This window comes from Capra hircus, chromosome 11 (genome assembly GCF_001704415.2).
Source record: "Capra hircus breed San Clemente chromosome 11, ASM170441v1, whole genome shotgun sequence".
Lineage (NCBI taxonomy): Eukaryota > Metazoa > Chordata > Mammalia > Artiodactyla > Bovidae > Capra > Capra hircus.
Genome location: NC_030818.1, coordinates 18,074,761 through 18,099,375, shown reverse-complemented (window position 1 = coordinate 18,099,375; position 24,615 = coordinate 18,074,761). Strand labels below are relative to the sequence as shown.

The window sequence follows — 24,615 nt, the reverse complement described above, 5'->3', positions numbered from 1 at the left end:
ATCTTTCAGGTATTAAGTAGAAACTTTTAATACAAGGAACTTCTTTACAATATCCTGGGGTAAAGGCTGTATGGTTAACCTTAATCAACTGAATATTTTTTCAGTTGAATCTCTTCATGGAAAAATTTTATAGAAACAGCTTGGCACCCATTGGGAAAAAAACAGTCACACTTAAATCTAGCTTAGCCATTTAATCAACATGATTAGGACATTCAGATCTTTCCAAAATATTGTGTGTGTGTGTGTGTGTGTCTGTGTGTGCATGTGTGTTAGTTGCTCAATCATGTCTGACTCTTTGTGACCCCATGAACTGCCAGGCTCCTCTGTCCATGGGGTTCTCTGGGCAAGAATACTGGAATGGGTGGCCATGCCCTTCTCCAGGGGATCTTCCTGCCCCAGGGATCAAACCCAGGTCTCCTACATTACAGGCAGATTCCTTACCATCTGAGCCATCAGGTACGCCACCAGGGAATATATATATACATGTGTGTATATATATATATATATTTTCCTATTGTACTTTCTTTCTTCTAATATTACTCAGGACATAGGAGTTATTATGGAATCCTTAGAATATGTCACATCTCCTCATTTCATTCCGATGCTTCCTCTTCCTTCCCTACTCTAGTCTGAATTTTCTATATTTTGAGATCAATTCCTTTCCAGGATTGGAAATCTATAAAGAATTTGTGACTTGAGTAATATATAGTAATCTTTTATTTTGGTTTACTGATCCTCAAAATTTGTTCAGTTGTTTGCTCTATAGTGTTGTTCCAGGTACCCAAAAGAATTGTCACATGGTTCTGATTTTGAAACCACGTGTTCATTTCTGTTATAGTTTCCTCTATTCTGTACAACTTCAATCACCTTTGCTTAAAGCCACAGCCCCACTCTAGGTTATAGAACTATTTAGTTTGGCTCCCAATGGGAAAAAGGTAGCTACTCGTAGAACTATAGATTCTCTATGAAGCCAGCTGTGTTATTGGTCTTAGTCTGACTGGTTATGTGGTTCTAATTATCAGGTCATATATTATAGGTAATTAGATTCCCTTTTCATGCCATTTGACCTGAGTGCATTTCTTGGTTTTAGAAGTCTAATGGGTTCTGTGAATTCACTAGGGAGATGACATTCTGACTGTGTTTCACTTACCCAGCAGTGGTTTCTGACATGTATTTATACTTACTGAAAGATGTTAGGGTCAGCCTGCTCACCATGAATATACTTGACTTTGACTACTTGTCTCTAACCATGACTGATGTAGACCTCATCTTGCCTGCCTGCCCAATCCCCCCAGCAATCTACCTCTAATTTGTTGATGGCTAAACCTCTGCTCTCACTTTTTCTGCCTTAACTGATTTTCCTTGGCTGGATCCTGTAACTTTCAAGTAGGTATTCTAAATGTCCTATAGTTAGGATAGTGGATAATAAGCTTGGATAACTTGGTGGTTTGTTTTTTGTGCAGAAAAGAGTAAAAGATCTAAAATGTTAACCTGTAGCTAAGCAGTACCTCATTGTGACCTTTGGCAAAACTGCAATGCAAGTGTATTAACAGCATTTTTCTACTTTTTCATAGGGTACCCCTTTTCTTTTTCTCCTTTTTTCTTCAAAAACTTTAATCGTTAGCTGCCCCAAGTCATCCCAATTGGAAGTTGATAAGAAAAATTTAGGTGTTAATGATAACATGTTAAATCTTCTAGAATATTTTCATGATAAAAGAGTACCAGGGGATTTTTGAGAGTAGATTTTAAGACTTTTTGGCCTCCTCCAACTGTATTATTTTACAGAAAATTATCTCCCTTGATTTTGGGTTCAAATGACTGAATTATTAACAAAAAATTAGGACAATAAATATATAGTTATTTCTTTTTTATCTTAAAAGTATGACATTTATAAAAATGTATCATATATCATCATCATTCTCTAGATGATGAAAGTTTTTAATAAGAAAAAAAGTAGAGAGGACATCGTCTTAAAGTAAAACAGTATTTTTCAGAAAAGGACATGTATTGTTAATTTTGAATACAGCAATTTTACACAAAATTTTCTATTGAATGTATTTTTGCGCTAGAAGTATTTCAAATTGACACAGTTTCATAGGAACTAAAATAAAAGAAGGAAAAAAGGATGGAAGGAAAAAAGGAAAGCCAAATGTTCTTTTTCTTTTTTTCAGGACACTGATTTTTTTAAGTCACAGCTGTTGTTGAAAATCTAGCTTCATGGAATTGTATTTATGATGACAATAGTGAGCTTTATCTGAGTCCTATGCTCCTGTAAGATAAGAATGGTTGGAAAATTCCCTCCCGCCCCTTTCTCTGTTCTGACAGATTGTTATTAATAGATTAACAACAGACCCTGCCCTAGCATATTCCAAAACAAGACCCACTTCCACCCCTTCTCAAAATCTCCCTTCATTTATAAAACCTCAGCTTTTCCCTCTCTTCTTTTAGATGTTTTTCATTAATGACTCTTTTCCCCCTAATGCAGGCGCCTGAGTAGAACTGTCTTAATTATCTGGTGCATTTTGTCTTTCACAATGAATATATCCTACCTCATTCACCTCCCCCACATTTCTGTTGTAATCAATTCAGCATTCTTTGCGGACTCAGAGAAGTCAAGTTACAACTGCTTTGTTCCCTTTCTCTTTGCCAATGAGAACAAAATGGGCAGGGAGACTGTCTCCTACTGCTCCAGATGGCCTTTAGACAGTGGACACTCATCCTGAGTAACTGTTATTTACTCAACAGACAACAGACAGATATTTTCCTGACCCAGATATCATGTATCTCTGAGGTTTTTTGGTTTTTGTTTATGTTTTTGTTTTTCCCAGGGCTGATGGTGGAAGGCTTTTGTGAGCAGAAAGTAAGTGAATGATTGTTACTTAACACTTTAAGTTAGAATTCAGTTTATTAAAAGCACAGTTTAAAATCTGGTTTTCCTTAAACCTTTAAATTCAATGTCCATATGTGACTATATCTAGTAAATGTGAAGGACTGCTATGGAGGTTGGGTGATAATTTTCAATCAATTCAAGTTGAAATGAATGCACTTAAATAACCTAGCTCATTCTAGACTTAACCTATTACATTCCTTTAGACCTTTAAAATAGGTTTAAATTATTTCATCCTTTGATTTTTTAAAGGATGAAGTAAATTTTATAATCTGTATACCTAATTCTATGACTTGCTGGGGTTAGAAGACACTTTCTCACTTAGGAAATAGCTTTACTGTTCCAAGTTAGTTGGAGCTTCCCTGCCCATGAGAACTGAGACAGCTTGTTGACCAGAGAGTTTTTCGCTTGCGCTGGACTGTGAAGAAAGCTGAGCACCGAAGAATTGATGCTTTTGAACTGTGGTGTTGGAGAAGACTCTTAAGAGTCCCTTGGACTGCAAGGAGATCCAACCAGTCCATCCTAAAGGAGATCAGTCCTGGGTGTTCATTGGAAGGACTGATGCTGAAGCTGAAACTCCAATACTTTGGCCACCTCATATGAAGAGTTGACTCATTGGAAAAGACTCTGATGCTGGGAGGGATTAGGGGCAGGAGGAGAAGGGGACGACAGAAGATGAGATGGCTGAATGGCATCACCGACTCGATGGACATGAGTTTGGGTGAACTCTGGGAGTTGGAGATGGACAGGGAGGCCTGGCGTGCTGTGATTCATGGAATCGCAAAGAGTCAGACATGACTGAGTGACTGAACTGAACTGAACTGAACTGAACTAAGCCAATTCATCTTGCACCACTGAGATAACATGCAATTTTGCTTCTAGTTGCTTTACAACAGGTGTTCTTAATCTAAACTCTTTAGATTCACTGGGTTTCTGTTGGGTTTCAGTCACATCTCACCAACTATTTTTCTTCTGAGTTGGTTTTGCAACATCTCAGGAAAGTAGCAGTCTTCCTCTGATTAACTGAATGATAGATTGATCCAACCATTCCATTCTGAAGGAGATCAGCCCTGGGATTTCTTTGGAAGGAATGATGCTGAAGCTGAAACTCCAGTCCTTTGGCCACCTCATACGAAGAGTTGACTCATTGGAAAAGACTTTGATGCTGGGAGGGATTGGGGGCAGGAGGGGAAGGGGACGACAGAGGATGAGATGGCTGGATGGCATCACTGACTCGATGGACGTGAATCTGAGTGAACTCCGGGAGTTGGTGATGGACAGGGAGGCCTGATGTGCTGTGATTCATGGGGTTGCAAAGAGTCGGGCACGAATGAGCGACTGAACTAAACTGAACTGATGACTGGCCACAGCAATTTTGTGGATATTAAAAAGACTTGCAATTGATTCTGCATATCTGCCATGATATGGTCTGTCTGTAAGACCACAGCTTCTAAGATCCCACTACATGCATTTCTTTGTGGACTAGTGTTTCTAACTCAATGGAGAAAGCTAACACAGCCTTATTTAATTTAGAAACCCAAGAGTCTAAGATTTTAGAAGGTAGGGAGAAGACAGGGAGCATAGAGTATAGCCTAATGACAACATGATCTTTGGTCATGCACCCATGACAGCCTCAGGTTCTTTAACAGTGTAATATCTATCACAATGTGCATGATTAAAAATAGTGAAATCATTAGTGAAAAATGCTTGGAATGTATATATTTTTAATAATTAAAAGGCATGAGGCCTATGATTACCATATTTATATTTTTGTTATTTGGATATAAAATATTTAGGAGTAAACATCTAATGTATATTTTATTTTTAAAAGATGCATTTTGAATGAAAGAAAGATTGCATAGAAAATAGCATACAACAAGAACAGTCCTTCAAATTTTGTGAGTGAGTATATATCACAGAAAGAAATACTCTTGGGTAATAAAACAACTGAACTCTGCTGTATAGACTATGTGACACAAAATATGTATTGCTTCTGAAGTAAATTAAATATGACTTAGGCGAATGAGCTAAAGAGACAATTTCTGGAACTGAGAGCCTAGAAACTTTTACAATAAATAAAATAAATGCTAACAAGTACTCTTTTTTTCCCCTTCAGGCTTTTCCTTTTCAAGTGATAAATGCTTATAAAAAAGATATTCAGCAACATAACCAAATAGATTCAATGGGACTGAGGAACATTTCACAACTGTAATTTTGATTCTTCAAATTTTTGGAAACAAAATTACTTTGGGATAAATAATGAAATTTTAAGCCAAAATAATATCTGATGAAAGAACATTTTAAATCTGTGACTTCTTTCTGAAGTCGTATCTTTTTGGATTGTTGTTATTGGTTGTCATTAAGTCATGTCTTACTCTTTGTGACCCCATGGACTGTACCCCACCAGGTTCTTCTGTCCATGGAATTTCCCATGTTTTTGGATGCTCATCATTAATCTCAAATGTCAGATTTAGTAGTACATACCACTGAGAATTCAGAAATGTCTAGATACAGGTTTCTATCTATGCCATCAAGATTCTTTCATTTATACTGTCCTCTGTGTGGTCCCTTAAGGAGATTCCTCACATGGTACAAAGATCAATGTCAGAAGTTCTAAACTTAGTTTAAAGAGGAAGTATCTTTTCTCCTCTTGAGTTGTGTAAATTTATGAAAAACAAGCAAAAAAATAAAAAGAGTGAGTTGGATTTACAGTCACAAGTCAAATATCCAGAAGTCCTTGACTGGCTGAGCCCGGCTGCCCTCACCTAGCCATCTGGGTTATAAAACATCCGAGTTTTATAACTCGGAAGGAAGGAGCAAAGTTGTGCAAAAAATATGGAAAGATAATTCCATTGGCAAAACTATGATGTATTCAAAATGTTTTATCTTCTCACTGTCCTTCCATTATTTCTCAGCCTTTCATGAATTCCAAGAGCTCTCATAATCAGAGAGTGCAGTCACATCTCTTGACCATAGCATCAGTTCATCAACCCATTGCTTTATTATAGGATTTGTCAACTCTACCATCCCAGCAAACTTGTTGGTTATCTATGCCACTCTCTTCTTACGGTTCTTTTTAGGTGAAAATAGGTTTTAATAAGTTGATCACACATAAAGGCAGTCTATTAATACTTTAGCTTGGGCTGGTATAACAAAGCACTGTAGATTGGGTGGCTTAAACAACACACATGTATTTCTCATAGTTCTGAAGGCTATATGTCTAAGATCAGCATAATGGCATGGTCTGGCTCTGAAGAGAATTCTTTTCCTGACTTGTAGATGACTGCTTTCTTGCACTATCCTCATATGGCAGGGAAAGAGAGTTAAGGGAGACAGACAAACAAGCACAGTCTAATCTCTTTTACTTCTCTTCCAAGGATACTAATTCTATCATCCTACCATCACAGGGCCTTTACTCTCATGATCTGATCTAGACTAATTACCTTCTAGAAGTCTTACCTCTGGATATCATCACACTTGGAATGAAAGCTTCAACATGTGAATTTTCATGGTATCCAACCATTCAGTCTGTAGCAATCAGTGTATGAGTTATCATTTTCTAAGGTAAGCTATTAAAGTTTCTCCAGTAGGTTGTCATGGCAATATAGCAGGTATGGGCAGAGAAATGAGTAAGAGAGAGAGTTTAGCAGTGACCAGATCTTTCAGTTCAGTTCAGTTCAGTCCCTCAATCACGTCCGACTCTTTGTGACCCCATGAACTGCAGCATGCCAGGCTTCCCTGTCCATCATCAACTCCTGGAGTTCATTCAGACTCATGTCCATTGAGTTGATGATGCCATCCAGCCATTTAATCCTCTGTCATCCCCTTCTCCTCCTGCCCCCAATCCCTCCCAGCATCAGAGTCTTTTCCAATGAGTCAACTCTTTGCAGGTCTTTAGCCCTCTTTGAAAACGTTATTTATTTATTTATTTATTTATTAACCATTTGGGAGATATTTACTTCTGTCTGGAGCTGGCCCAGGTTATACATGGTTCAGTCAATAAAGGCATGACATCTTTTTTCCATCTCATGAACAAAGGAAAATGTTCTTATCTGTTTGTCCTTGTGCTCAACTATACCAGTAGATAGCTGTATAACAAGGACAAGGTGACTATTTGCTAGGGACTAAACCCCTGTGCTTCCCAGCCAGAGGTCAGCTAGTCTGCTTCTAAAGAGATAAACACTACCACTTTGTGAGTGCTTTTCTTAAGGGATGTGGATGCTTTTTTAGTGTCAGTGCAAGCAAATGAGTAAGAGGATCTGGAGGATATAACATCAGGAGCCAGAATGTGAGTGCCAGGAACCCTCTGAGCAGTGAGCAGGAGGTTAGACTGGTAGGACTGCAGAGGTAGGATTCAGCAGCGGGCAAGGCGAGCTGAACAAGCAACTCCAGCAGAGTTGCTGGTACCCACAGTAGAGAGCAGCAGGGGTCGGGAAACTGGAATAGAGCTGCCAAGCAATGAAGGGGAAGAAGCAAGCCCAAAGCCAGCCTGAGGTCTCAGAGAAGGGGTCTGGAGATTTACTGGGGATGGAAAAGTCAAAAGTTAAGCAGTAGAGTAATAAGAACATGAACAAGAGCCGAGGAGAGGGGTTTATTTAACTGCCTTCCCAGGTCATTCTCTTGGCAGGAGACAATACCCAGTGGTAGCAGAAAGGACATTGGTGTCTCCAAGCTTAAAAAAATGAGGTGGGTGTTCAGAGGATAGCTACTGGGAGGTAACCCCTGATGTTCTGTGTAGCCAAATCGGAGGTAATCTCATACCCCTTCCACCTTCCACCAGTTCTTAGTTACCAAGGGCACTGCTTGAAGGAATGCAGCATGTTCAGGGCACTCTGCCAGACCAGAAACAAATATGAGCAGGGTCCCATAGAGCTGTCTATTTCTGAGAATCAGAGACTCTCAGAGTCAGAAATACGTGTGTCAGTGAGTGACCCTACTGAACTGAGATTTGTCCTTCAGCCCTCCTGAATGTGTTCCTCCCTAAAAGACAAAACTGCTAGAATCCTGAACCTTTTTTCTTTGTCTTTAATATTGCTCTTTACCCAGATATCCTAAAGAAGAAAAGGAGTTATTTTGACTGTCTTATAGTACATTTATTACCCAATGTAAGGCAGGGAAACTTTTACTTGCATTCAACCCACAGACATGTTTCCTTATGTATTTGTTGCCCAGGGTTGCCTTAATTAAGTACCATAAAGTGAGTGGCTCAAAAGGACACAAATGTGTTGGCTTTTGGTTTTGGCAGTTAGAAGTCCAAACTCAAGAGTTTGGCAAGGCTCCCTCTGAAACCTAGATGTTTCTTGCCTTTTCCTACCATCTGGTCATTGCCAGCGATCTTTGGTATTTCTTGGCTTGTAGATGGATCCCTCCAATCCTCTGTCTTCATGTGATGTTCTCGTCACGTGGTGTCTTCATGCGGTCTATCTTCACATGGCCAACTTTTGTAAGGGCATCAGTCATATTAAATTAGGGGCCCACTTTAGTGTGACTCCATCTTAACTAAGTATATCCAAAAAAGAATCTATTTCTAAGAGAGGTCACATTCTTAGGTACAAGGGGCTAGCACTTCAATATACTTTTTTGCGGGGGACACAATTAAACACATAACACTTTATATGAAAATTTTCTGGCAGTTAGTGGAAGCACTGTGGTTTCAGCCCTAGTAAGTCCCAGCACAACTGGATGACATGTTGTTGTTCAGTTGCTCAGTCATGTCTGCACGTTGCAACCCCATGGACTGTAGTACACCAGGCTTCCCTGTCTTTCATTATCTCTTGGCGTTTGCTCAGATTCATGTCCATTGAGTTGGTGGTGCCATCCAACCGTCTCATTCTCTGTCACCCCCTTCTCCTCCTGCCCTCAATATTTCTCAGCATCAGATCTTTTCTAGTGAGTTGGCTCTTCACATCAGGTGGCCAAAGCAGTGGAGCTTCAGCTTTGCATCAGTCCTTCCAATGAATATTCACAGGGTTCATTTCCTTTAGGACTGAGTGATTTGTTCTCCTTGCTGTTCAGGGGACAAGAGTCTTCTCCAACATTACAGTTTGAAAGCATCAATTCTTCAGTGCTCAGCCTTCTTTATGGTCTAACTCTCACATCAGTAACATGATTACTGGAAAAAACATAGCTTTGACTATACAGACCTTTGTTGGCAAAGTGATGTCTTTGCCTTTTAATACGCTGTCTAGTTTTGTCATAGTTTTCTTCCAAGCAGCAAGCATCTTTTAATTTCATGGCTGCTCACCATCCACAGTGATTTTGGAGCCCAAGGAAATAAAATCTGCCACAGTTTCCATTTTCTTACCCGTCTATTTGCCATGAAATGATGGGACTGGACATGAACTGAGGGTAAAATAACTGGTACTATGTTCACAAGGTTTTTCTCCAATATGAACTGAAGTCATTCTACAATAGTAGGATACCTCACTGCCTCCTACCCTTCACCCTGAGTCTATAGTGAAGGAGCATCTCACCAGCTCCCTTCTATTAGAGACACTAACAATGCTTGCTCCTCAGGCTAGGAGAGTTACATGATACTATAGAAGGTGATATGATCTTAGAACAATTTTCAAATTTCTCCAATTCACTGCCTTGAGAAGTTTTAGTTCTAGTTTCCATTTAAAAGTATTCAGGTCTGATCTCAAGGGTTAGGGTCAAATGGGAGATGGGCTATGGAGGTTCTCTGTTAAGGGCTTAATGTGGCCCCTGAAATTCATATACTGAAGTCCTCACTCCCAACTTCATGGTTTTGGGGACTGGAGACTTTGGGAGGTAACTAAGATTAGAAGAGCTCTTATAAAGTGGAGCCATATAAAAAGAGATACCAGAGAGCTTGCCTGCTTTTTTTCCACCATGTGGGGATGCAGTGAGAAGGCATCTGCAATACAGGAAGAGAGCTATCATCAGAAACCAGCTACACTGGAACCCTGATCATGGACCTCCAACTTCTAGAACTGTGAGAAAATAAATTTCTGTGTATTGTGCTATTCAATCTCTGGTATTATGTTTCAGCAACCCAGGAAGGCCAAGATGTGCTCTATATTCTTATGCTACCTCAGTATTATGGAAACTATTAAATTATAAGTTCCTTGTGGGCAGTAGCTGGATTTTTTTTTTCTCTCTCTCTTTGTTGGACAGTAGCCTGCCAGGCTCCTCTGTCTATGGCATTTCATTTCCCAGGCAAGAGTAGTGGAGTGGGTAGCCATTTTGTTCTCCAGAGGATCTTCTGGACCCAGGGTCAAACCTGCATCTCCCGTGTCTCCTGCATTGGTAGACAGATTCTTTCCCACCAGGCCACCTGGAAAGCCCCAGTAGCTGGCTCTTTTATGCATAATACACCATGCTTTACATCAGCTCCATGTTTGTATTCTACTGCAAATGCCCATATTTTACAGATGAAGAAACAGAAAGATTTGGTGAACCTAAGCTGAGCTCAAATTTCTCTTACAACCTGCCTGTCTACCCCACTGCCCTGCCCTGTACCTCTATCTTCTGTGTTTTGGATGTAACCTTTTTAAGTTGGAGTCTCTATAGAGGATCACAGTGTGGACAATATGGGGAGAAAAAAGGAGACTATGTAGGTTGAGTCCAGTGAAAATGCTACAGTTAGGTTTTTATTGGTTTCCCACTGGAGCGTACCTATAATTGCTGTTATTCCAGCCTTATAGATATCCTTGTCTCCTGAATTCCAGAGACAAGCAGAAGGTTGGAATGGACAGGAGAGAGACATTTACTGTCAAGGGTAGGGGGTGGTCAGGGAGGAGGGAATGAGCAGCTTGGTGATGGTGATGCAGGAGCAGGTTGGGTTTCAAGAGAGAAGAATTGCAATTCCACAGCTTCATTACGAGCAACAGGCTTTTGCTCCTGCTGTCATTCTGTACTTTCATCCTCCTGATTGGATGAAAGACAGTTTTTACTGGCTTATGAGCATGGTGAGATGTTTCCCAGTGTGGACAAGCAAATGGAGGAAATTTAATCAAGTGGCTGTAAGGGCCTTGAAGTATGAATGGACTCTAATAGATGTGATATCTTTAAAAATGATCATCCAGGTTACCAATTGCATTATTACCTTTTCTTCATTACAAAGGATATCCCAAGTCTTAAGTATTTAGGGAGGGATTAGTCTGAGTCACATTACTCTCCTTTCCAGATGCACACACAGGGTCTTCTGTGGCTGCTTTTCTTGAAACTCACAGAAGAAAGGGTAATTTTAATAGAATCAATGAGATCTGGGAAGGAAAGTCCAAAGTCAGCTTTGCACTTCTTTGGGAATTGAGTGAATGGCCCACATTCTGGGGAAGCATGTAAATTGTTAGTGATTTTGTTCTTGAGTTTCAGAGTTTATAAATCATGGTATTGGTATCCTTGGGCAATGTGAAGGGAATGAGAACTGTTCAGGCCATCTAAGGATTTACAATCTCCAGGTGGCTGTGATAATTTAGAATGAGTGGAGCTGGGAAGACTTCTTTTAAGAGAAATATTGAGGACTATTGAGAAGAGTGTTTCATTAACCATAATGTGCATGTCGACCATTCAGGTAAGTTGATAATAATGTAAATTTCTGGGACACACCCCAGACTCTAATTCAGATAATTGTTTAAAATTACCTCTTGTAGCTATGATGCAGATGGACACAATCAGGAATTGTTGGTTTAGAAAAAAGAATTCTATGGTTTGGCTCTAAGAGGCCATTCTCAGTAACAAAAATGTGGCAAAAGATGAAAGCAAGCATCGGGCATCAAAACTTGCTAAGCTAGAGAGGTGGCAGACAAATGCAATGGATGGGTAAGAAACCTTAAACACAGACATCATTTAGAATACCATTTTAAAATTCAAAATTCTTTACCACCTCCAATTTTTTCAGTAGTTTCTTGAACTTCAGCCCATAAATTACAATTTTTTTCTTTTCTGTTTAAATTATTTTTTAACTGAAGGATAGTTGCTTTACAGAATTGTGTTGGTTTCTGCCAAATATCAGCACGAATCAGCCATAGGTATACATATGTCCCCTCTCTCTTTAACCTCCCTCCCACTGCCATTTTTAAGTATTCAAATATTACTTGTTTTTTACAATTTAAAAATTTTATAATTAAAATTACAAGTCATCAGTTTTGCAAAGTTTAACCTTATAAAGCTGAAGCAATATCTTCCCAAGCACTGTCAGCTACTAGATTGTTCTGGAAGCAACTACACTATATTAAAAAAATATTTTATTGAAGAATGGTTGGTATACCATATGCTGCACATATTTAGTGTATAAAACAATTAGTTTGGAGATAAGTATCCTACCATGAAAGTATTACCACTGTATATGCCACAAATATGTCCATCCCCTCCAAAAGTTTCTTCTTGCCCTCTTTAGTTATTATTATTTTGTGATAAGAACACTAAAATAAAATCTAGCCTCTTAGCAAACTTTAAGGATGTGTGGTTGATTTTATGTGTCAACTTGATCGGCCAATGCCCAGACAGTGTATAAAACATTTCTGGGTGTGTCTGTATGTTTCTGAAAGAGATTAGCATTCAAACCTGTAGAAAGTGAAGTAGCTCAGTCGTGTCCGACTCTTTGTGACCCCGTGGACTGTACAGGCTCCTCCATCCATGATATTTTCCAGGCAAGAATACTGGAGTGGGTTGCCATTTCCTTCTCCAGGAAATCTTCCTGACCCAGGTTTTGAACCCGGGTCTCCCACATTGTAGGCAGACGCTTTACTGTCTGAGCCACCAGGGAAGTCTCTGAACCTGTAGAATGAGTAAAGAAGACTGGCAGTGCAGGTGGGCATCATCTAATCCATTTAGGGCCTGAGTAGAACAAGAAGATGGAGGAAGGGTAAATCTGCTCTCTCTGCTTGAGTTAGGACATCTATCTTCTCCTGCCCTTGACTATCAGCACTTCTGTTCCTCAGGCCTTCAGAGTCAGACTGGGACTTTCTCTGTCTGCTTCCCTGATTTTCAGGCTTTTGGATGCAGACTGAATTTACCACCAGATTCCCTATATCTCCATCTTGGAGATATTAGATCATCAGACTTCTCAGCCTCCATGATAAAATCTTGACCCTTCTTTCTCTCTTTGGAGAACCTAATATGATACAATATAATATTATTACCTATAGGCACCATGATGTACATTTTATTTTTAGGACATTCACCTTGCATAACTAAAATTCCATAAACTGCCATTTTAATAGGATCACTGCTACTATCACTATTATTCTCTATTGTGATTTGCAGGCCATTAGGAATAAACATTGTTTCATGTCCCAGGGGTGCTGGATCTCAAAGTATAGTTGCTAGGCCAGCAGCATAGCATCACCTGGGAACACATTATAACTGCAAATACTCAAGTCTCACTCTCAGGTTTGCTGAATCAGAAGCTGTCTGCATGTCTGGTGTGTGTGCATGCTCAGTTGTGTTGGACTCTTTGTGACCATATGGGACTGTAGTCCACTGGGCTCTTCTGTTCATGGGATTTTCCAGGCAAGAATACTCGAGTGGGTTGCCATTTCCTCCCCCAGGTGATGTTTGCAACTCAGGGATCCAACCAGTGTTTCCTGCATCTCCTGCATTGCAGGCAGATTCTTTTTTTTTTCAACTGAGCATACCTTTATTTCAGACAAGTGCACTCTAGTATAGGCAGGCAGGTACTCTGTACACATTCATGGTCCATATCCTCACACCCTCCGGTAAGTCCCTGGAAGCCCCACACATCATACTGCAAAAAATCACAAGAAAGATTTCTAGGGAACCTGATTTAATAGTTTGTTCCAAACAACAGATTTCCTCTCCATGAGTCGAATCAGCACCAGCTGACAGGGGATCACACTGCAAACAATGACAGTGATTCTCATTTATAAGGAAGCCTGATTTTATTGCATCAGCCACCTCAAAGAGGAAAACAAGTGACGCTCCTCCTGGAAATTCAGTACAACCTGTCTGAGCAAGGCCTCAAGACTCTGGAGAGGCAGCCACGTGACCAGAGGGCCCTACTCAAATGGGGAGATCCCTGGGATGAGTCTTTTCTGGCTGTATCCTTCCCTGAGGTCCATTCCACTGGCTTAAAGACATCTTGGTCCTCTGGTCTCAAGGCCACATTTTGGGAGACTTTTGGTTGTAATCTTTACAGTTCCAAGAATTTATCCTTGATGAACCCAAGCATAACGTGCCCTGTCCAAAATTTAAATTTTCTCCTGATGTGAAGGCCTTTCTGCAGGCTGCAGGTATGTACATGTATGTATTGGCTCCTACGGGAGATAAAGTCCTTCCTCTTTGGCAGGAGAATAGAGCATGGCCATGCTGTGTTAGTAATCAGCTCTTTTTCCTGTGTGTCCTCATGTGTGCAGCAATCGAACCAGCTATTTCTGCACTCTTGTTCTGGCCAAAATAATCTAGAAATTCACCATCTGGTCCAATCAAGTACATTATGATTGTGTGATCCACTATTATCATACAATGATCCTCATCTTCCTTCTTGGGGCCAGGGCTGTAATACACTTTGAATGCTCTGGACACTTTGTCAATCTTTTCTTTTGTGCCAGTCAAGCTAATCAGTTTGGGAGAAAATTTTGTTACATAACTGGCAATGGCTTCTTTTGTGTCCCTCTCTGGGTCAAAAGTAATGAAAAGCAGAGTTAAATTTGACAGAGTTGGAATACATCCACCACTTGAATCATTTTTTCTAGTTTTTCTGGACAGAACTAGCTCTTCTAGATCATCAGGACAATGAGTAAAACCAAAATAAATCAATACCCATTGACCGGGCTCGCCAGTATGAGTCGTGAGGGAAAATGGACCCCCAAGTAAAGGCTGTCCAATGCCTCGCTGCCGTTCCTTCTCCAGTTTCTCTGTCTTTTCTTTCTTGAAGTACTTCATTCCAGCCAATAGAGCTCCCCCAATGGCAAATGTGATGGCTAAAGACTTCCAGGAAACAGGCCGGGCTTCAAGGGGCACGCGGGGTCTCTGCTGCCCTTCCGCTCTGGGGTCCTGACGACCCCGGCAGGGGCGGCATCGCAGTGCCGAGGGGGCGGCTCCTCAGCGCGCTCCGAGGCCCGCCAGGCCTTCTCTGGCCTCGCGCAGAGCCGCCCCAGTAAGACCCTCGCGGTCCTCTTCCCTGGGCCCCAAACCCGGAATCCGTGAGGTAAGAGACGCCAAAGTTGGCTGCCAGGAATCCGCGTTACGCGGCCGGCATGAGTGACAGCCCCGCCATGAGCTCTAGAGTGCAGGCAGATTCTTTACCATTGAGCCACTGGGGAAGCCCAGAGCTTTCTGAGATGGGGCCAAAAAATGGGTTTTAAGAAACTCTTCCGGTGATTCTGATGCATTGCTGATGTTTAAGAACAACTATCCTAGGGAAATAAACTTTATTTAGTAGGCATTTCTGCATCATTAACTGACATTGAGTAGGTGGAGTCATCAGTATCAGACAGAACTTAAAAAAAAAAAGCCGATCTGGACTAATAATAATAATGATAGCTAGTTCTTAGAACTTGTGTGTGTTTGTGTGTTCAGTCATGTCTGACTCTTTGCAGCTCCATGGACTGTAGCCCATTGGGCTCATCTGTCCATGGAATTTTCCAGGCAAGAATATTGGATCAGGTTGCCATTCCTAATCCAGAGGATCTTCCCAACTCAGGGATCAAACTTGCATCTCTTGTCTCTCCTTCACTGGCTTTCACAAATTTGGTAAAAAAAAAAAAAAAAAAGTATGTATAAAGAAAGGATAGAGCCATAAAATTGCCCATTAATTTCTCTAATATAATTTTGTTCTGTACACTAAATATATATTTGTATACAGAGTCTGGTATCAAACAGGCAAACATATCACAGAAGATATATGGAATAATGGAAATACTCTGGACATGGACACAGCTAGTCTTGGCACTGCAGTTTAAGAATTGTGTGAGACTAGGCATGGCACTTACTGGGGAACAGCTCCTCACTGAGAAATGACAGATTTAGATGATGCCTAAAGTTCTTTCTTGCAACAAAATTCTATATTCTTCATACCATGCCTGAAGTTTAATTTCAATGACATTTCCTGCTGGGTCTAATTTCCCAAAGAGAGGCCCTTGATGCTTAAGCTTATAGAATATAAGGTCAAAGTATCAGTCAGGGTGAAGCAAGTCAAACTGAACCCATTTTAAATTGTTCAGTAGAAGAAATTTAATATGAGGAACACATTTAAAATGTTTGCGAAGAACCGAAAAGGCAATAATAGGATGATACCCCCAGCTCCAGTGCTTCAGGGACAAAGGGAAGAGGTGGTTTCACCAGAACCCAAGGTCTGGGCTACCTGGAAACAGTTGGGATCCTGATGACAGAGGTTTTACCAAGCAAGTGGATGTATTAAAATCAAGGTGGGAGGAGTCACTTGAATGAGATGGAAATGTGTTGAGAAGGGCTTCTTGAATGAGCTTGAGCCACAAAGAGATGCTAGAGCCGTGAGAGAAAGTCTATAGCTTCTACTCTCCTGTGTCCTGTCTATTCCCCTTCCAGAGCCTCTCACTGGTCAACTTTAACCAGAAGTCACTGGATAAAGAATCCGAGCAAATGTAGGTTTTCAGGGTCAGTTTTCCTGTAACAAAGAAAAGTTACAGAATCCCTCACTTCTATTTTCAGTGAATTTCTTGTCCTAAATTCCAGACTGATTGGCCATATATTTGATTCTCAGTCCCAGGACTCTGATTAATCAGCTGTGGAGACTACAAACCAAGTATAGTCACTTCTGAATATTCCTCCCCAACTCCTGTCAAACCAGTCACCTCCACACGAAATTCTGGTAGCATACAAATCCTCCAAGAAGGGAGATAGAGTAAAGAGATTTATCCTGGAGCTGGTCATCAGGAACATGGCTCTTTCCGTGGAAGAGGAGTGTGGACCTTCTTTGGCAGTAGGAGTACCATGTCACTGCATCTTCAGGGAGAACAGCAGGTTTTTAAAAAAGCACCTAGATCTGGTCATGATGGTGCTTCCTAGCTAAGGTATCATGGAGGGCCCCCCACTCAAGGCTGCAAGAGTAACTAAAAAGCCACAGTGCTTCAGCTGAATCAGTTAAGGGGATTCCTTCTTTTGACAGCTTCCTACCAACTACTAGTTGAGTCCCATAGTGCTAGACACTCTTGACATTATTTTCCAGATCATTCTTCCCTTTTGACTTAATGGAACTTGGTAGCATGATTCTCAATTGACTTAAAGACTGAGTCTCTAGCATAGAAATTCTCAACTTTGATACATATAATATCTCCTCAAATATGATTCCTGAGATACAAATTCAGTAGGCCTGAGCTGGGCTTAAGGTACTGTAGTTCTAGAAACCTCCCCAGGTATTGTTGGTGGTGTTGGCCCACATGCCTCACTAAGAGTTTTTGTTTTGTTTTTATTGTTGATCTAGGAGGGCCTGAGGCCCATGTACTCATGGACTACATTCTAAACTCCCCCCCGAAAACATACAACTAAAAGCAAAAACAAAGGCTTGTGTATCTGAGTGGATATAGAATCTAAACCACTCTGTTCGGTCATCTTACTCCATCTGAGGACCTCAAAGTGGCATGGAGGTCACGTAACTCTGACGAGACTGGGTAATGCTGGTCTCCTGGGAATAATAAATGAAGATGCTTCACTTCATTGTATGGTGGCTCAGTTTTAATAACTGGCTAGAGAATATTCTTCAGGCAGAGCAAACAGGATAGAAATAAAGTGCGATGGGAATAAGTCTGGTTGGGTCATGGCCAAGTCATGAACCATGTTGATTCTCCCATTTCACTGTCACTTGCATAGTGCCTGTCAGGGCAGCCAGCTGGTTTTCTTCCAGGACACTGTCAGCATATCCGACTGTTTTCTATTTCCACAGATATTGCAATGATTGTCCCCACAAGGAAGAATCTGAAAGATGAATGTCTTAAAAATTGGAGATTCCTTCTTAACAGCTGTAAGGAAATCTGACAGCTCTGAGAATAATATAATCTCTGAAAATGAGATTATAATATTTCACAGGGTATTAGTAATCACTGATAGATTTATGCTTTGATTATTCTGCTTCTGCATTGAGGGTCAAGCATTTATTTGTTGCTTTCTTGTCTGTTTTTCTGTTCTATCTAGATTTTTTTTAAAGAAACTGAAATTGTTCCACAGGGAGCAAAGAAATAGTATGTTGTTTATATTTCATACACAGACTGAAGTGAGTGATTAGTAGAATTGGTGGTGTCAGTGAAAGATAAAATAAGGTCAGATTTCTAGGGAAAAGTATAAATAAACAAGCAAGGAAATCAAAAGCAATGATGAACTGGGAATTGCTCCAGGATTAAGAGCTTCTCAGGACATTAAGTTCCTTTAATTCTTAATGGTTTTGAAGTCCTTTGTGTATCTGTGTGTGTATGTCTTTGTCAGATTTGGATGTTATTATTTGGAAAGAGAACAGAGCTTCATTTTCTTCATGTAAAATCACGCAACATACTTCAATCTCAGGACAACTTTGTTGATTGTAAAAATACATCAAATGCTTAGCATTTTCACTTGTATATAATATATTCTCAAGAACTTTCAACAATCCATATGAGTATTTCATAGGCTCTGACTCCATCTCACTTAATGTTGAGAACATTCTTATGAAGGAAATCTTGTTTCCTTCTGAAAACACCTGCCTGCACTGAAGTTTAGCAGGATGAGGGGATTTACTCAAGATCACATAACTGGGAATTTACACAAGTTTAAACTCCAACTCTGTGGTTTCAAATCTCTGTTTTATATCCATATACTGTTAAGAAATGAATGTTTGGGGGCATCAGGGGACTGTGACTGTACCCCTTTCAGGATCTTGGAGCAAGATATTCAATGGGTAGTGCATGAACTTCTGTTTTGATGCCTATAGGTAGTCTGATTATGTCTAAACCTTATAAAAATAAGTTCACCTGGTTCATCTCTGGAGCAGCAATTATCAATTTCATAAGTATTTTGTCATCTGTGTGTAGATCTATTGATTTCCCTTAACTCTTCCCTATTTAGTGTCCAGTCACTTATTCTGCTTTTTATTCTGCTTGCTAATCAATTGTTATAACTTTGTTATCCTTTCCACGCATTCCTCTACTCTTCACCCTCACTGAACCAAACTCCTTTGTAAAGAGCTAGAGTGGGTTGTTTCCTCCACTATTTACTTTTTCTGCTCTCAACATCATGCAAGATGGATTGCAAGATGGATTGCCTTTAGAGTTGACTCCATTTTATTTATCTTTTGAGATGTGTCTTTAATTGCTAAAGGGACTTCTGCTCTTTCTTTTCAAATTATGCTGAAATTGCTGACTGAATTTCACGACAACTACCTGGAGGCAAATTTGGTGGAAAATATTTTATGTTGCTTCCTGAGCCCCATAATGAAACATGCTATGTTTGTTTCAAACTACCATAGCTGGTTTCAGTCCTAAATAAAGTTTCTAAATTTTTTTTTCTAGCCAAACATTTAATTGTTCATAAACAGCTAGGTTCTTCCAACTGTGCTTGTGAAATATTTGATCTCATTTAGAAGCAAATCATTCATACCCTCTGCCAGGGGACTATTGTTGATAATAATCAGGACTCATATCTGCTGAGGTACTGTCTTCTCTTATGTGGGGAATTCTTAATATGATGGCTTAAGTGCTGCCTCTGCCTGGTTGGAAACCATATTGCTTGTTGCTTTCTGGTTGGCAGAGGATATATCTCCATCTGCATTTACTTTTCCATTTTAGTCTAAAAGACCAGATACTGCCCGAGGGTTGAATCAGAATTTAAATGTCCTCTTTACCTGAAATTTGTGAAAAACTTACACAGGGAGACATGTGAGTGGAGGTACTGTGAGATAGCTGGTGCACATTTGCTCAAGCAAATGTCTTGAGAGGCTATCTTCTACTCACCTCCTCCTGCACGGCCCTCTTCTGTTTTCACGTCTCAGTTGGGTCTTTGTGGAGGTGAATTCACTGGTTCCGGACATAGTGCATCTACTATAGATAGTTAAATTGCTTTCTGGGATGTAGGTCATATTTTCAGTTGCTGAATATTGGGGATGTTACAACTGGTGGCAAAATACATGCTCAGATCCATCTGCAGATGTTACCAATTAGGGCCCATGCCATTTTCCACAGTTGTGGACCCTAAAACTCCCTCATGTACAGGTGCAGAACTATCTAACCTTTCAACCAGAGAGAGGCTGGACAGATGGAATTTTGCAGCTCTTTTCTTTTGTGATAAGTGAGCTCTAGTAAATATTTTTTCTCCGCATACATAGCCCAGCCTCCTGGCTTAACTTCTTCTTGGGACTCCAGCTGCTGGTTCCCAATCCACTCACCCTCTGGGTCTGGCCCAGACTTTCACCTAGAGGTCCTAAATTCCTGGCGTGGCTCTTGGATCTGGCTTTGGACACCGCTTTTAAAACCCACCTGTATTCCTAGCTCTGGCATAGGCTTCTACTTGTACTAAAAACTTCTGCCTGCTGTAGTTGTGCCCTGTCCTGCATCCGCAGGGCAGGCCTCTTGGACCTAAAGACTGGCTCAGATTGTAATCAAGAGCACCACACCCCTTGGATTTGGTAATCTATACTCTTGGCTCCTCTCTAGATTGAACCAGACTTTTATTTCTGCCTGCTTTTCCCTATCCATTTTCAAAGTTGGCCTTGGCTCATAATTTCTTGCTAATGAGAACTTCCAACATGCCACACTTCATTTAGGAAGGTTTCTGAAGCCTGGTCACGGCCCAGCGGGCGGGAGCTGGGTTTTGGAGAATCCGGGTAGCCCCGGCTGGAGCCATGTCCCGGAACCTGCACACTGCTTTCATTTTCGGCGGCTTCATCTTCCTGATCGGCGTCGCCTTCTACCCCATCTACTCCCGGCCTTTACTGCGGCTGGAGGAGTAAAGCCTTACAAAGCTGCCCGGATTCCATCACACACCCTGGTGAGAAACAGAGGTGTTCCCAGCGTTGGGAGAAGCCCGTGCTTCCAGTGGCCCCTTGGTGCCCTCAGCCACTGGCTCACACTCCCTCCCATCACACACACATCCAGCCTGGGTCATACTGCAACAAGGTGGGAGCACTAGAAAAGGAAGGAACAAGCCATAAATCGAGCTGGTATTGTTCAAGAAGACGTGCAGCCACCAGGGTTGAAAGTGTGGTCTGATCCATTTGGCCGGAAATGAGACGACTAACACCACCTCTAATTATGAAAGTAGACAGAGACTTCATGCTTTCAATCCTGCAGCAAGTGCAATAAGTCACCTGGCTAGAGAGCACTGGCTGGAGCAGAAAACTCTAGCAGGCCATAACGAGTCCTGTGCCTGAGGATCACGTCCCTTCTTAAAAGAACCCTGGAACAAATCATACTATCAGGAGGGTTTTCATGATTTGGTTTCCTTTCGAAAAATGAAGCTGTCTCACTCAGCTGGTCTTGAATACTATCTACATATTATTCAGTTTCTGCCTCTTAGCCAGCCAAGCTGTGATATGAATACAAGCAACCAGTAGACTGGGGAAGATCTTAGACTGTTTTGCCATGCTCCAAATAGGAAATTTCAGGGGAAAACTACCATATTAAGCAGCCTCTTAGGGCTCTTTGAAAATGTTAAAGTTGATAAAACTCTTTGAGAACAAGGTACATTTTTACTCTTTAAGAATTAATAGTTCAACTCAACTGTCTCATAAGGAAGGTTGCTTCATGTTGAGAAATAAATAAATTTGAAGCAAACTAAGTGGGTATGCATGCCTATTAGAAATCATTGTTGAATTGACTGAAGTGAAAATGTATATATTAAAATGATTTCTCTTACTTCAAAAAAAAAGGGAAGATTTCTCATACATGTAAAATCATCTGCTACATATGTACAATTTAGCATGGTTTAATAGCGCCGAAGAATTGATGCTTTCGAATTGTGGTGTTGGAGAAGACTCTTGAGAGTCCCTTGGACTGCAAGGAGATCCAACCAGTCCATTCTGAAGGAGATCAGCCCTGGGATTTCTTTGGAATAAATGATGCTAAAGCCGAAACTCCAGTACTTTGGCCACCTCATGCAAAGAGTTGACTCACTGGAAAAGACTCTGATGCTGGGAGGGACTGGGGGCGGGAGGAGAAGGGGATGACAGAGGATGAGATGGCTGGATGGCATCACTGACTCGATGGACGTGAGTCTGAGTGAACTCCGGGAGTTGGTGACGGACAGGGAGGCCTGGTGTGCTGCGATTCATGGGGTTGCAAAGAGTTGGACACGACTGAGCGACTGAACTGAACTGAACTGAATAGCATCACATGCAACAATAAAGTAAAGGAAAAATAGAATTTCAGAGTTTTCTTATATCTTACTGTAGTTTTAGTTTCTTTCTGACCCCTCCCCAAATTTTTTTAAGATTTGTTTAAAAAAAATTAATAATAGGTGACTAATACCTTTATATATTCTTTTTATTCCAGCCAAACAACTCCACTTTGAGCTAGGTGTTATTTATTCCCTACTGGCAGATGAAGAAACTGAGACTTAGAGGGAAAAACAATTTGCCCCAAATCATACACACATTAGACATAACTGGCATAGTTCAAGCCCAGGTACTTCTGATGTGCAAACCCCATTTAACTCTTCAGAACCAAATGCTTTGATTTCACAGTTAAGGAGAAAAAAGGTCAGAGAAATTAAGATACTTGCATGAACTAATTGTTTACATCTTACAGGTTTTCTGACTTGTAATACTTCCTCCACTGGACCACACTGACTTTTAACTTAACCGTGCTTAGTCACTCAGTTGTGTCCAACTTTTTACAACCCCATGGATTGTAGCCCACCAGGTTCCTTTGTCCATGGGAATTTTCCAGTCAAGAATACTGGAGTGGGTTGCCATGACCTCCTCCAGATCTTCCTAACCCAGGGATCGAAACCAGGCTTCCCACAGCGCAGGTGGATTCTTTACCATCTTAGCCACCAGGGAGATAAAGCAATTGAAGTAGATCATACTGATATCCATGCAGCGGCAGAACATCACCCTTTATTTTCTCTTGCTTGGCATGTTCCTACTATCTTTTATGCTCCTTGTTTCTTCCTTGGATCTTTTATTCTGTTCCTGTGATTACACCCTTTGGATGGTGCAGGCCTTGGCAGCTTCAGGGGAAATTTGTGCTGCTGGGACCTGAATGAAGTTGCTGCTGGTTTTTTGTTTTGTTTTTAACAAAATCCTGACAGAATAAGCACTTTCCCACCAGGTTAACCCTCATATTCCTATGTTTCTTGTACCGTGAAATTGTCACTGTCTAAGTATCAGGAATGTCAACCTAATTTAGCCACGCAGATTAGTTTATATCAATATCCTGAAGGTCTGAAAGAATCAGTGAAGCATAGAATTTTTGAGCTGGAAGGGATCCCCAGTGCAGGTCTCAAGGAATTCAACGAGTGGTTCTGGTGAAGTTGGGCATCATGCCTAAAAGGAATCTGATATATTCAGTGTCTGCTTTCAGTTTCCCTTCGATTTCCTTTTAAATGTGTCAGCACAGGTATAGACTTGTGGCCTTTTAATCCATTCCTGTGAAAAAGTAGTAGAGTGAGGTGTGAATGGCCTGGAGAACACATTGGAGCTCTGCTATGTGTGTGGGTAATGCCAATGTATATTTCCAGACGGAGTGCTTTTGAAAACTCTGTACTACCAAAACTGATCCCTGTGAGGGTGGTCTTTATACTCAGCAAAATAAAAAAGTGCCTTCTGTAATTAGGCAGAAATGCATGGTGGGATTTGCCTTGAAATCCCTGAATTTCAATGGCCAATTCTGGGTCTCCTGCCTTACTCACAATCCTAAATACCACTTCATGCAAGTCCATGTAAAATTCTTTGATTTTGTGAGTTAAAGCCCAACAGCAACCAATGAACAATGTGACCGAAAGATTATACCACAGGACTATGATACCCAAAGGATTGAGAGAACCTTTATATATATATATATATATATATATATATATATATCTCCACATTCATATTTGCTTGCACACCTGTGACTGCATTGCCACAGTTCCATAATGTCAGTATATAATGAAGCAGATATTTGAACAAGATGTTAAAGGGCTAAATCACCCAGGCACACTTATTTTCGAATAACTTCTTATGACCCAAATCTGTTGAGCTTTGCTGGACTCATAAATTGCACTGGCATTTAGAAAGAAGACACTGTGCCCAGAAATGGTGCAATCACATAAGGTAGGTCCAGTATATAAAATATATTCCAATTGCATCGGGTGAGCACAGGCTACAGGGGAGAGAATAATGTACCTTCAAATCTCTTACCACATGATGGAGCAAGACTTGTTTTTAGCCATAGAACTGACTCAAGTCCACATGTATAACCGACATTAATTTTGCAACATAAATAAGGCTTACTTCCTTTCTTAGGGAACTGGAAGATAGGAAATGAGAAAAGAATATACCAAAACCTTTTGTTTATTCCTTAAATATATATAAATCTGTTGTATACCAAGTATTTGTTATGCTGTTTTATAGGCACTAGTGGTACTGGAGGAGAAAATTGACAAACATTTTTCTGCTTCCCTGAAATTTACTTTCAAGTAAAAGAAAATCAGAAATAGATATACTAAATAAACCAAATCTATTGCATAATAGAACAAAATAAGCATGATGGAAAAAACTAGAGCAAAATGAGGGCTTAGATAGCTGCATACTTAAGTAGGATGATCGGATATTTTTCTGAGAAGATGACATTTAAGCAAAATGTCCATGAAGGAAAAGTGAG

The 24,615-nt window shown here is 40.6% G+C and overlaps 2 pseudogenes; one reads left to right on the top strand and one right to left on the bottom strand.

The window, feature by feature from the left end:
• Positions 14,192-19,844, bottom strand: LOC102182881 (annotated as a pseudogene).
• On the top strand, positions 20,655-21,116 carry LOC102168639 (annotated as a pseudogene).